At 41.6% G+C, this 15,224-nt stretch overlaps 1 non-coding gene across 1 annotated transcript; it reads right to left on the bottom strand.

Annotated features, from left to right (window-relative positions):
* Positions 1-13,471: 13,471 nt before the first annotated feature.
* On the bottom strand, positions 13,472-13,573 carry LOC125995502 (U6 spliceosomal RNA). The gene has a single exon (XR_007491013.1). It is a non-coding gene; the product is annotated as a U6 spliceosomal RNA (small nuclear RNA).
* Between the last annotated feature and the right edge of the window lie 1,651 nt (positions 13,574-15,224).

Raw genomic sequence — 15,224 nt, 5'->3', positions numbered from 1 at the left:
AGAAGGATGGTGGTTCGAATCCCAGCATCCCATATGGTCCCCCAAGCCTGCCAGGATCGATTCCTGAGCGTAGAACCAGGAGGAACCCCTGAGCGCTGCCAAAAAAAAAAAAAAGGGAGGCCAAATTATCACCGATTTGGTTCCCTTCCCTTCCTCTTTTGAATTTTTGGAGGGTGAGAGGACAGAATTGGTACACAGTCAGTGGTGATGAGAAGCTACTCCTAAATTTGTGCTCAGTGGTAATTCCTGGCAGTGCTCAGAGTTTCACATGTGGTGCTAGGGTTTGCCCTGGGGGTCACCTGCATGCAAGACAAATTCCTACCCCTGTACTATCTCTCCAGCCCTATATTCTTTATTTTTCTTTTATTGAGTGGCAGTGGTGGTTTGGGATAACATCCACTGGTATTCAGGGCTTACTCCTGGCTCTGAGCTCAGGGATCACTCCAAGCAGACTGAAGAGCCAGATGGGGAACCATAAGGGATGTCTGGAATTGAACCAAACCTGGGTCAGCCATATGAAAGGCAAATGTTCTACCACTGCTATATCTCTTTGCTCCCATGACCTTTTTCTTACTAATTACATGGCAGCTTTTCCATACTATGTTGAATAATAGCAATGACAAATATCCTTGTCTTGTCCAGGTTAAGTTTTCAGCTATTTGTCTTTTGGTTTGGGGGCCACACCAGCAATACTCAGGAGTTATTCCTTGCTTTGCACTCAGGAATTGCTTCTGAAGGTCCTTATGAGATGCCTGAGATCAAGCACTGGCTGTATTTGTGCAAGGCAAGTACCCTGTTCACTGTGCTATTGCTCTATCCCAAAGCTGTCAGTGTTTTTCCTGCTAAATATGTGTTATTTATTTCCAGAAATTTTAAATTTACTCTTTGATTTCCTGGTTGATCTGATAATTATTCAGTAGCATGTGGAGTCTCTATAAATATTTTCCATGTTTCTTTTAGTTGTCTTTCATATCAGTAACTCAAAGCATGCTACCTCACTTGGCATATTGTTTATTCCTTCCAGTTTGGTAATATACAATGTTTGAAATATTTCTGAAAGTAGTTCTTATTAAATTAAATAAAAAAATTTATTACCTTGACAATCTGGAATTTTATTGCCTATTTACCTTGACGTGTGATACAGATGCCCTAGTAATTAATTTCTTTTTGTACAAAATATACATAATAAAGACAGATTTTTTTAAAAATACTATTGTTTTGTTATTATTTTACAGCATAATTACCGAAACATAATTGTAAATAACTTTATAGAGCTGAACAGCTAAATAAATGTCTGACATTGGCCTCACACCTAATTTTACTGCGACTAGTAACTCACAGATAAGGAGAGTACAAACAGGATTGTTTGTTATTTGTTGTTTCTTTAATCTTCAAGTTGTTCTTTGGCCATTCAGGAGAGTAAATCCTCTAGATTTCCAAAGGTTAAGGAGGATTTGGGATTAACATAATCCCTATAATAACATGATCCCAGCAATTTTCTTGAATCTACATCTTCTAAAGGCTACTCTTGATTCTGTCGTCAGGTGTCACACTGGTGTGTTCTGAGCACCCTGAAGTGCTTAATTATAGATCCAGACTGTCTCTACACAGAGCGTGTACTCATGTACTCAACTCACTGAGCCATCTTACTGGCCCCAAGTTGATTCTAACATTCATTAACAAGCGTGGGTGCCTCTGAAAAGTAGGATGATGTATAGTGAAGAACAGCTTGAGTTTGGCGTCCTGTGGCCAGAGTGTAGACCATAGCAAATTTGTTCTCTGATCTTCAGTTTTCTCCTCTATAAAAAGAGGATAATGACACAGGATACCTTGGACAGTCTCAAGGTATAACTTCCTGAGATCTTTGTGGCTCTCTGAATTTTTAAAACCCACAGTAGCAGAAGCTTATAATTTTTTTCTTGCCTCATCGCCCATAAAATGGAGTTAATGACACATCCTCCTAAATTAAAATATGTATTAAATATGAACAACAAACCTTGGTTTATTTTCATATAATACTTGGATACAGTGGTGGGTCAGTTAGGGTCACTTGGAAAAGTTGAGTAGCTCGTTCTGGTTTACCTGTCTTCAAACTGAAATTAGTCACACAATATTGACATTTTTATCTAAATACTATGTGCATTTTATTTTGATTTTTGTTTGAGTCACACTAGGTAGTGCACAGGGGTCACGTCTGGCAGACTCAGATGATCATATGGAGCTTGGTTGGCTCCAGGTCTCTCTTCTTCCCATCATGGTTTTGTTTTGTTTTGTTTTATATTTTGGGGTCATACCCTGGAGATGATCAAGGGTTAATCCCGGCTCTACAGTCAGGAATTATTCCTAACAATGCCCTGGGGACCACAGGGATGATAGAAATTAAACGCAGGTCAGCTACATGCAAGGCAAGTTCCCTGCCCACCAGAATATCTCCATATCTCCAGTCCCATTCCCAGGTATGTTTTAGGTGGACTGCTTATTATTATTATTATTATTATTATTAATTATTATTATTATTATTAAATTATTTCTGGAGAAACCAGGATTTCAGGCTGGCTGGCGATGCATTCCCTAAAGAACTTGAGAGTTAGCAGGTATTCAAATACCTGTCAGAGAGAATTCTTGGGCAAGGTTGGTACTGTAAACAGCGCTAAATTTTATGGTTTAGTTTTAATGTTTTATTGAAACTATTGTGAATTACAAGCTTTCCACAATTTTATTTCAGATACATAGTGACAGTGAATTAGGGCCATTCCCACCACCAGTGTCGACCTCCCTCCACCATCCCAGCATGTCTTCCAGACCTCCACCCTTAGGCCCCTGGATAGCTAGTGTGACAGGTCCCTATTGTGTCTAGCTTGTTGTAGTTTGGATCTCTTGATTCTATCGTCATTGACTTTGATTTGGTTATTTAGATCTGACCTTTTCTTTTTTTCCAACAGCACCAAGTTTTTTTTTGTTTTTTTTTTTTTTTTTGTGGTTTTTGGGTCACACCCGGCAGTGCTCAGGGGTTATTCCTGGCTCCAGGCTCAGAAATTGCTCCTGGCAGGCACGGGAGGACCATATATGGGACGCCGGGATTCGAACCGATGACCTCCTGCATGAGAGGCAAACGCCTTACCTCCATGCTATCTCTCCGGCCCCAGCACCAAGTTTTTTATCCAAAAATCAGGACCCTTCATATAAATGAGCTCAGGCACTGGGCGCATGAGCTGATTCAAGGCATGCACAGGTCCTCATTGGTGCTCTATACACATCAAATCATTTTTAGATTCCTTCCTCATTTGGATTGGCTTTCAATGACACTTCAGTGTTACATTAATACCATTCAATTAATGACAATCAAATAAACTGATATTTAAAGAGAGCTTGGGTCATTTGATGTTTTTCAAGCACACAATGAGTGTTCTGAAAATATTTGTTGAGTTGGGTGGCTAATTTAAGACAACTCAACAATAAACATTTTTATGGCATGTCATAAATGCTCATTATATGGTGCACTTTGCACCATGTCTTTAGAACTGTGCCTCCTATCGGAGGAAATAATATCTCTGTTTCTCAAAGAGTTAATCCAGTTAACAGAAAATTGGTTTATGCCAACTGCTCAAGAAATGTTATGGAAAGGTCCTATGGACAGTGATGGAAGAATTGGTAGTGCTGGGTGTGCTGGGATAACATTTCATCCCCCAAATATGTCAACATTTACACTCATAAATCAGTGCTACCCTGTTTTGTTTTGTTTTTTAGAGTTACAACCATTGGGGCTGGAGTGATAGCACAGTGATAGGGTGTTAGCCTTGCACACAACTGACCCAGGACAAAACTGGGTTCAACCCCTGGCATCTTATATGGTCCCCCAAGCTAGGAGCAATTTTTGGCACAGAGCCAGGAACAACCCCTGAGCATCATCAGGTGTGGTCCAAAAAACAAACAAACACAAAAAATGTTACAACCATTAACTGTTTTATCATAAAAAGAAATTATAAAACACTGATAAAAACTGGGAAGAAGGGCCCGGAGAGATAGCATAGCGGCGTTTGCCTTGCAAGCAGCCAATCCAGGACCAAAGGTGGTTGGTTCGAATCCCGGTGTCCCATATGGTCCCCTGTGCCTGCCAGGAGTTATTTCTGAGCAGACAGCCAGGAGTAACCCCTGAGCACCGCAAGGTGTGGCCCAAAAACCAAAAAAAAAAAAAAAAAAAACTGGGAAGAAATACAAGCGAAAGAAATGTTTATGATACTTTCTGGTTGAAAAAAGCACGTGTGTAAAAGTGGAAAGAAGATAAGGTATTTATCTGATGACGGTGGTGTACTTTATATGACTGAAAATCAATCATGAACAATTTTGTAATTGTGAAAATAAATGAATTGTATTATGAACAACCTTGTAAACCATGGTGTTTAAATAAAGTAATATTTTAGAAAGATATATATTTTTTGGTTTTTGATTTGGGGATGGCCATACCCGGCAGTGCTCAGGGGTTACCCTAGCTTTATGCTCAGAAATTGCTCCTGGCAGGCTCAAGGGACCATATGGGATGCCAGGGATTGAACTTGGGTTGGCCCCAGGTGTTTATGTATCTGATTGTTTTTTTCTTTTTCTCTTATGTAAAAATCAAATCCTTAAAACAAAGCTAAAAGCTATAGAAACCCTTTTATAATTTATTTATAATTTCTCATTAATGTTTATAAACTTATGCACGTTTGTTTAGATTCCTAGATTTGGTAATATCTGAAACATTTTTTAACCTGTCCTACATAATTCTCTTATTCTCTTCATTAGAAGGCAGAGGAGACTTTGTTGTTGTTGTTGTTGTTGTTGTTAGTTTTTGGGTCACACTCGGCGGTGCTCAAGGGTTACTCCTGGCTCTAAGCTCAAAAATCGCTCCTGGCAGGCTCAGGGGACCATATGGGATGCCAGGATTTAAACCAATGACCTTCTGCACGAAAGGCAAGCACCCTACCTGCATGCTATCTCTCCGGCCCAAAAAGAGAACATTTTATACGAAATCTCCAAGGCTTAACTCTTCCCATCTCTGTGAGTCACAGAGTCACTAATTTTGGCACGGTGATACTTCTTTAAGCCCTTGACTCCTCTTACTAATATGCAGATGACTCAGCTTAGCTGTGAGAAATAAGAGATAACAGTACTCATGGCTTATCCACTCCCCTTTCCTTCTTCTCACATCCTAAGTATTAGTGACTCCTTGAATCCTACTCCTAAACTTCAAACTTACTTTTCAGCTTTCTAGGTCAGTACTTTTCCAAAATAGAATCGGAAAGAAATCACCCAGATCTCGGCATACAAATATTTAAGCTATTCAATGCTGGGGCCGGAGAGAGAGCATGGAGGTAAGGCATTTGCCTTGCATGCAGAAGGTCGGTGGTTCTAATCCTGGCATCCATATGGTCCCCCAAGCCTGCAGGGGTGATTTCTGAGTGTAGAGCCAGGAGGAACCCCTGAGCGCTGCCAGGTGTAACACCCCCAAACCCCCTCCCCAAAAGAAGATACTCAATGCTAATTTATAAAAAAGAAACTATTTCTTTAACAAAATATGCAAAAAAAAAAAAAAGGTTTGATTAATTTATCTTGATGTGCTTAGAAATAAATTTAATTTTTTACTTTTTATCCCAGTCCTTAAATTCTTTTTTGTTGTTGTTATTGTTTTTGTTTTGGGGTCCTATCTGGCAGTGCTCAGGGATTTTTGTTGTTGTTGTTGTTGTTTTTGGGCCACACCTGGTGATGCTCAGGGGTTACTCCTGGCTATCTGCTCAGAAATAGCTCCTGGCAGGCACGGGGGACCATATGGGACACCGGGATTCGAACCGACCACCTTTGGTCCTGGATCGGCTGCTTGCAAGGCAAACGCCGCTGTGCTATCTCTCCGGGCCCTTAAATTTATTTTTTTAAAGAACAAAGTTCTTAAAATTATTTCTGCAAAGGCCAGTCAAAATAGAAATAAAAATATAGGTCTATGAAAGCATTCAAGTCACCTTTTAATACTTTACCTTTGAATGTTAATGCCTAAGACTCTGGTCTACTTCTCAATTTGTGTTTTCAGCCATAAAATTGCAGATAAGCTAGTTTCTCTTCAGCACTGTCTTTCCAAAGCTTCCTAAGATGGACATGTGAAGGGAAGGCATTTGCTGGGCAAATTGCATGTAGCAGGAGTTTCCTCACCAGGCACTTGGCTGGCACGATTACTTTGATTAACCCCAACTCCTTTTGGCCTGTGATTCTGTCGTCCATCTCTCCTCTCCACAAGCCATCAAGAAACCTGCCAACCAATCCTCAGTTTTATCCCGTTCTTGTCTGTTTTTGTTCAAGAAAGATAACATTGGCCTCAAGAAATTCTCTTATGTTGTTCCAAAGAATTTTTTCATGGGGCCGGAGAGATAGCACAGTGATAAAGCATTTGCCTTGCATGTGACCGACCCAGGAGAGACCCCGTTCGATTCCCAGCATCCCATATGGTCCCCAATCTGCCTGGAGTGATTTCTGAGTGCAAAGCCAGGAGTAACCCCTAAGTGTCCTGACCAGAAACCAACCAATTAATCAATAAAATTTAAAACTTTAAAAAAAATTTTTTTTCAGAACGAAATCATTTTGCAGAAAGAGTTTTTGATTTGGGAGGCAGGATGCTTGTAGTCAAGGGCAGATTCAGTCAAGTTAAGTGGCTTGTGAGAAGTCAAACAACAGATTAACGGAGAGGCAACGTTTGGGCGCAGGGTGCTTGGTTAGGAATTCCACCTCCCCTTTTCTAAAATTGTTTTTGCAGTTTAGATGCAGTGCTGAGGGCCATGCTGAATGGTGTGAGGCAGGGATGAACAGAACCATACCTGAGACAGGTGGGCAATTGGGAAGCCCTTTTTGGGTGCAAGTAGGACTCATAGGACTTTATTATTTTTTATAATATCTTTATTTAAGCACCATGATCGCAAACATGTCTGCAGTTGGAAAAAATGAACACCCTCCCCTTCACCAGTGCAACCTTCCCACTACCAATGCCCACTCCTGGGGCTTTAGTGGATCACTTCTAGCAACACCAACTGTCAGCCAGGCTGGAAGGTTCAATGCTGAGCCAAGATGCCAAGACCTTAGGTACCAGGGCCACCAGAGTCCCACATGATGGTGCTAGGGTTCTCCAGGACTCTCCCTACTTAGTGGTGAACCAAGTAAGTAAGTAAGGGGAGGAAGGGGAGGGAGAGGTGGGCTGCAGCTCAGTCCTTGTACTAGAGGGCTGGAGAGGTAATGCTGCTGTTAGGCACTTACCTTGACTAGGCTGACCTGGGTCCAGGTCTCAGCATCCCATATGGTCCTCTGAGCACCACCAGGAGTGATTCCTGAGTACAGAGCCTGGAGTAAGCCCCAAGCTCTCTCCTTAGTCTCCAGGCACTCTCACTGCTGTCCCTTAGGAAAGAGAGGGAAGACAGTCATTTTCCAAGACAAGGGCATCTTTCACCCTTTCAGCCATGCTACGTGAATGATTATTTATCTCTTTAAGAAAATCCTCTGCACTCAAGTCCAGTTCTTGATAGCCGGGTAGCTGCGTAAGAACTGTTTCAGCTTTTATCTTGTTTTCCTACTTTCCCTATAAAAAGCACTTCAAAGAAATTCATAAATTGTGAAACACATAAATTTTTATGCCAAGTGTCAGATGAATCCTTTCCAACTTCAGAAATCCTCAGTATCAAAGATTCTTTCATCTTTCATCATTCTTATTTTTTTTTTATCATTCTTCATTTTTTGTTTGTTTTGTTTTGGGGGCACACCCGGTGGCGCTCAGGGGTTACTCCTGGCTCTGCACTCAGAAATTGCTCCTGGCAGGCTACAGGGTCCCTATGGGATGCTGGGAATGGAACCCAAGGCAGCATGAAGGGAAAATGCCCTACCCACTGTGCTGTCTCTCTGGCCTTCAATCATTTTTCTTTTTTTTCTTTTTTGGTTTTTGGGCCACACCCGGTGACGCTCAGGGGTTACTCCTGGCTATGCGCTCAGAAGTCGCTCCTGGCTTGGGGGACCATATGGGACACCGGGGGATTGAACCTCGGTCCATCCTAGACTAGCGCTGGCAAGGCAGACACCTTACCTCTAGTGCCACCGCGCCGGCCCCTTCAATCATTTTTTTTAAAATTCGTCCCAAGGTCATTAAAATATTGCAGAGAGCACATTTGAAAAATTTGCTTTTTCTTGACTATTTTCCCTCTTTTTTTTTTTTTTTTTTTTTTTTTTTGGTTTTTGGGTCACACCCAGTGGTGCTCAGGGGTTACTCCTGGCTGTCAGCTCAGAAATAGCTCCTGGCAGGCACGGGGGACCCTATGGGACACCGGGATTCGAACCAACCACCTTTGGTCCTGGATCAGCTGCTTGCAAGGCAAACACCGCTGTGCTATCTCTCCGGGCCCCTATTTTCCCTCTTATCTCTTTATATATGCAAAAAAAATCACAATGTTTTTATTCTAAAATTATAAAGTTATTGGGCTGGAGTGGTGACCCAAGCAGTAAGGCATTTGTCTTGCCCACACTAACCTAGGACAGACCCTGGTTCGATCCCTGGCATCCCATATGGTCCCCCAAGCCATGAGCAATTTCTGAGCACATAGCCAGGAGTAACCTCTGAGTGTCACCAGGTGTGGCTCAAAAACCAAAAAGAGAAAAATTTATAAAGTTTCTGTTAATGGTATTCCTTTAAAATATTGCTAACATAGGAGCCAAGAGATAGTACATTGGATAAGGCACTTGCCTTGCTCAAAGTCAACGTGGGTTCCACCCCTGGGACCCCAAATAGTCTTCAGAGCCCACCAGGAATGGTTCTGAACCCTGAACCAAAATAACCCCTAGCATCACAACATGACTCAGCTCAAAGATCTTTGGCTCAGTCCACAGGGATAGGCATGTAAATGCTTTTATTATTTCCATGCTTAATTTGTCAACGATGTCAACTCTTCGCGGTTCAGCTGCACCTTCATCATAAATGCACACGTAGACCCCATGCAGCCACCATCTATTCTAGATCGATGTGCTGGTGTCTAATATGTAGAAACTTCTTTGTGTCCTCCCCCACTCAATAGCCCCTGCAAAGTTTGACATATTTTTATGCAAGTATAGGAATTTCATGGAAGTCGCTGAGACGACAACTGGAAAGTCATTAACATTTAAGCATTCCATGTTGCAAAAAGAAGAAACTAAGATTCAGACTTCAGGGGCCGGGAAGGTGGCGCTAGAGGTAAAGTGTCTGCCTTGCAAGCGCTAGCGTAGGACGGACCGCGGTTTGATCCCCCGGTGTCCCATATGGTCCCCCCAAGCCAGGGGCGATTTCTGAGCACATAGCCAGAAGTAACCCCTGAGTGTCAAATGGGTGTGGCCCAAAAACCAAAAACCAAAAAAAAAAAAAAAAAAAAGATTCAGACTTCAGAAAGAAGGTCTCACAGACCTTTGCTGAGTCCTTTTCTTTCAGCTCTGAGAGGGGTGAAGAGAGCAGAAGATCCCGTGTGAAGGGGTTTATGGACCAACCCTACATATGGGGTACATCACTTCCGTTCATATACAGTTGGGACTATATCTATTCAGAGTATGGGGGGCCGTGTGGAGCCAGCGATGAAACTAAACTCAGAATTTGTGCATGCTGGAAATGTGTTCTACCTCTTGAGCTACCTCCCGGGCCCCTTAAATAGCTCCTGCTAGGGGCCGGGGCCATAGAATAGCAGGTAGGGTGTTTGCCTTACACATGGCCAACTGGGTTCAACCCCCCCCCCCATCCCCCATATCCCAAATGGTCCCTCGTGCACCACCAGGAGTAATTCCTGATCACCGCCAGATGAGGCCCCAAAACCAAAAATAATAATAATAAAACTTACTTTTAACATCATTTCTTTTGTTTACAGATTAAACTGGAAATAATTGTCCACACATGATGCTGATTGTGTTGACATTTCTTCAGTAACATAGAGCCCATGGAAGGTCTTTTTAAAAATTCTGGGAACTTGGTGCCAGAGTGATAGCATAGCAGGGAGGGCATTTGCCTTGCACACTGCTGACCTGGGCTAATCCCTGGCATCCCGTGTGGTTTCCTGAGCTTCTCAGGAATGGTTTATGAGTACTGAGCCAGGAGTTACCCTTGAGTGCCACCCTCCACCAAAAAAAAAAAAAAATTCTGGATGCCATAAATAGTAAAGGGATGCTTTTTTCACCTTGGTCCCTAGTTTGTTTCGTGGCACAGCATATGGTCCCCCAAACACCAATGAGAGTAACCTCTGAGCATAGAACTATACGAGCATCATGTCGTGTAGCCCCCAAAACAAACAAATGAAATGAAACAAATACAACAATAGCAAATACTGGTAACAGAAATTCATGTTGCAGATAATTCTAACCTGTAGGAACTTTAATACATCCTGCTTATCAAAAGCACAAATTAAAAAGAAGTTGTACTGTGCGGCTACGAAAACTACATAATAAAATTTTCATCTATCTATTGTGAAATTGGGAGAGCAAAATTTTGTTTTGTTTTTGGGCCACACCCAGCGGTGCTCAGGGATTACTCCTGGCTGTCTGCTCAGAAATAGCTCCTGGCAGGCACGGGGGACCATATGGGACACCGAGATTCGAACCAACCACCTTTGGTCCTAAATTGGCTGCTTGCAAGGGAGAGCAAAATTTTAAGTCTTAGAGTGATTCATTATTTTTTCATATTTACTGGAATCAACATATCTCATAGTCTCAATTTTGTTTCCACTAATGGTACGTGCACCATACATTCCATATACATACAGACATATGTATGTACACAATGGTACATGTACCAGACGTCAATGTACCGTATACATGCTGGCTGTGAATATTTTGTGCAATTTGATGCTTTCTTTACATTTTCCTCATGATCACCCTTTGCACGTAGCCAAAGGAGAGCTCAAGGAGGTCTGTCCCCTTAGTCATCTCTGCCATTTCCCACCCCCGCCAACCCTCTGGGCCGAGTTATTCAAGTTGGTCTGAAAGAGCGATATGTTCTCAGCGACTGTCCCTGGATCTGCCACGGGACGGATACTCTTCATTGCTCTGGTACTTCAGAGCAGTGTCGCGTTTCCTTCGTGCCACTTTGGTGGCTGACATAAGTCAGGCAGCGAGCTTTGGATTTTAGACGGTCCTGGTTGGTTGATAGAGGATGGGGCCTCTCTTGTCACAGGTAACGAGCCTCAAGTTTACTTTTCAGGATAATGTCCATAAGTGAGTGTTGAGCTTATTGTTCTATGTCTTACTAAGCATGTTTGGAACGTGTAGTTTTGTGTTGCTTTATCGTCTTAGCAGGCCAACATTTTAAAGAACTTGTTAAAGGAAAAAGAGGTTTTCTTATAGATTGCTGTTCCATCATGTTACGGACTTTGTCTGAGACCCTCTGTAACCCACTCTATACTGATTGTTCTGGATGGTCAAAAGATGTCTCTGGTGTGAGTGTTTTTGTGATTAAAAAGTAGAGAAAAGGGGGTGGGGGAAAAAGTAGAGAAAAATCTACAGATGCTCTAACCTTTAAAAAAATAAGGCATGCATTATGACTGAAACTCGACTATAAATATGTTGGTATTATTATTACAAAATAAAAAGTAAAAGTAAAAAAACCAAGAAGGCTTAGGGATGGAAGATAGCCTAATAATGAAGGTATTTATCTTGTACATGGCTGACTTGGTCTGACTGGCATTGTGTCTGGATTACTGAGCACTTCCAGGACTGACCTCTGAGTACAGAGCCCGGAGTGGTTTCTGAACTCTGCCAGATGTGACACAAATCCTGACCAAAATATAAATAAGACACAGAAGGTTGGTCTATGCCTTAAAAGGTCAAAGCTTTGATAGAGATGAGCAAATTTTTTTTGTTTTTTTTTTTTTGTTTGTTTGTTTATTTGTTTTTGTTTTTGGGCCACACCTGGCGGTGCTCAGAGGTTACTCCTGGCTGTCTGCTAAGAAATAGCTCCTGGCAGGCACGGGGGACCATATGGGACACCGGGATTCGAACCAACCACCTTTGGTCCTGGATCAGCTGCTTGCAAGGCAAACACCCAGCAGTGCTATCTCTCCGGGCCCAGAGATGAGCAATTTGAGGAATTAAAATCTAAAGCAATAGAGAAAAATAAACAATGACTGATAGGAATCCACTAGCAACAGAAATTCTCACATGCCTTTCCTCCAAGTGTAACTTCCTCTATCCTAAATCTACCAGATTTGGAAGCATTCCTGAGGATCATTCTAAAGTGAGTAAATTATTTCTGTAACGGAGTGACTGAATCAAGATAACAGCTGAAAGCAAACATGAGATCATGTTCAGATGATGATAAACATGTGTCGGCGAGGTCTCTAAGCTTTTTGAGGAAGGCCGAACTTAACCTGTGTTTGCTTGTCACTTACGGACTTTGTTTTGAACTAAGTTAGACATAGTCAAGGTTTTTAAAATTATTCTCAGCCCATACATGAATAAATTCTGAGCTATAAGAATTTTAATGTAATGTTTGCACAATCCCTACTGATCCTAATTGGGTAAGCATTGCATTATTTGGGAGCAAAAGCTAAAATTAAAAATTAAGATATTCGGGGTCAATGAGGTGGTGCTAGAGGACCGCGGTTTGATCCCCCGGCGCCCCATATGGTCCCCCCAAGCCAGGGGCAATTTCTGAGCATCAAACAAGTGTGGCCCGAAAAAGATATTGGGACAGAATGGTAGGGCATTTGCCTTGCACAAAGCTTACCCAGGTTTCATCTCCAGCATCTCTTACGGTGCCTGAGCATTACCAGGAGTGATCCATTAGTGAAGAACTAGAAGTAACCCTGAGCACTGCCTGGTATAACAAAATAAGTAAATATAAAATAAAATCAAACTTATGATATAGCATATAAACTTGCTGTAAATGAGGTATCCACCATTTTTAAATATTATTTTCTTAAAATAAATTTTTTTTTTTTTTTTTTTTTTGGTTTTTGGGTCACACCCGGCAGCACTCAGGAGTTCCTCCTGGCTCTCCACTCAGAAATTGCTCCTGGCAGGCTTGGGGGACCCTATGGGATGCCGGGATTCGAACCAATGACCTTCTGCATGCAAGGCAAACGCCCTACTTCATGCTATCTCTCCGGCCCCAAAATAAAATTTCTTAACTTTCTTGTTTTTTTTTTTAAAAGAACTCAAAGATTTTGTGTCTTTGTTTGAGAATGTTACAGTAAAATTATAGTACTAGTGTTCAGAAATGTTTTGTTATCTTTTATAACTCTTTACATAGTTTATTTTATTTATTCTTTTTTTTTTTTTTTTTTTTGTGGTTTTTGGGTCACACCCGGCAGTGCTCAGGGGTTATTCCTGGCTCCAGGCTCAGAAATTGCTCCTGGCTGGCACGGGGGACCATATGGGACGCTGGGATTCGAACCGATGACCTCCTGCATGAAAGGCAAACGCCTTACCTCCATGCTATCTCTCCAGCCCCATTTTATTTATTCTTAATATGAAATTCTTCATGAATTTATATGTCATCCTTTCACAGAACCAGGATAATCTTCTCTAAATCATTTTAATTTTAGTATATGAGCTGCCAAAGCAAACATAACTACTCACTCTTAAAATATTTTAAAACATTTTTCTACTATTTAAAATTGTCTTGCTATTTCTTTCTACCGATTCCTCATTGCACTGCCCAATCAACTCTTTTATCTTTCATTAAGGCCTCTTTGCATCTCAGTATTCTGTACTTTGGTGAAACATAAGATATCATCAGGCTTATTATCTTATAGTTTAGACTCGAGGGATTGAAAATGTGTTCCCAGAGCTGGAGAGATCATACAATGGCTAAGGCACTTGCCTCGCATGTGGTTGACTTGGGTTCGATTCCCCGCACCCCATATGGTTCCTCGAGCAAGGCCAGGAATGAGTTTTGATCTCAGAGCTAGGAGTAACACCTAAGCATTACTGGCTGTGACTGAGAAAATAAAAATAAAAACGAGTGAATAAATAAACAACATGTCCCTTTGTTTTAGTTTAAGCATTTCCTTCTGGAAAGGTAAATTGTAGCATGTAAATTTTCAGCCTGGACTAGAGCTTCCTTTAGCTTGGAACAGTTACACCGATTATGTCTCAAAACTTAAGAGGGATAGAGTGGGAAACTTCCCTTTTGAATTAAAAAATTGTTTGTGCATGCACATAAATAGAAAATACAGAAACATAATTACATAATATTGAGGTGATTTTTTTTTAAAAGGTGGGTTACACAGAGCAGTGCTCAGGAGAAATTCTTGGCTCAGTGCTGGGGTCGGTCACTCCTGGCCATGCTCAAGGGACCACGTGGTACAGGGGATTTAAACCAGACCTCCTGCATGCAAAGCATTTGCTCCAACCCATAGGGGTGGATTTTTTTGTTTGTTTTGCAGGATACACCCAGTGCTGGTCAGGGGTTACTCCTGGCTATGCAGTCAGAAATTGCTCCTAGTCCAGCAAGGCAGACACCTTATCTCTCTGTGCCACCGCTCCGGCCCTCTACCCATTGGGTTTTTAATCAGTTCAGGTTTAGGTCAGAGAAAAAATAACCCTGTATATGGGTTATCTGTTTCTTCAGTAATGAGGATGACTCAGTCACACAAGGTAGTTGTTCTTATGTCCTTTTCCTTCTTCACTAGCAGTTTTATTTTTTTTTAATGGATTATAAAAAATAAAACGTAGAGCTTTTGAGAATACTGAGATTATTCCTGGTTCTGTGTTCAGAAACGAGCCCCGGTCGTGTTGAGGAACCAAACCATTCAAACTGGGGTTGGTCCCCAGGCAAGGCAAACACTTTCCATTCTGTCCTATTTTTCTGACTCCCGATCACATTATCTTAAAGTAGCCCTAATTCATTTTGCCTGTGAAAACATAAAAGCCTGTTAGAAAATGTATAGTGAAATCTTTGATGTGATTGCAATAAAAATATTTTTACATCTTTTCAGTATACTTATTCCATATACTTCAATATACTTTTCAATATACTTAGAGTCTCACTGAATAGGAAAACACAGCCAGTCTCTTTGACACATGAATGCGGTGTAACGACGCTGAGTATCAACCCAAATATAAATTCCCCCAAACCCCCCAAGTTGGATCTCTCCCATTAAATGACATTCCACAGGTAGAAAAGACCCGGGTGGCATCCACTGCCCAGAGGTGCCATCCCAGGCCGGGATCCCTTTCCTAAGCTTCTCTGTCCAATCAGGGGGAATGTTTCA

Source organism: Suncus etruscus, chromosome 17 (genome assembly GCF_024139225.1).
Source record: "Suncus etruscus isolate mSunEtr1 chromosome 17, mSunEtr1.pri.cur, whole genome shotgun sequence".
In the NCBI taxonomy this organism is placed as follows: domain Eukaryota; kingdom Metazoa; phylum Chordata; class Mammalia; order Eulipotyphla; family Soricidae; genus Suncus; species Suncus etruscus.
Note: the sequence above shows the minus strand (reverse complement) of the source record. Positions and strands in the feature narration are given on the sequence as shown.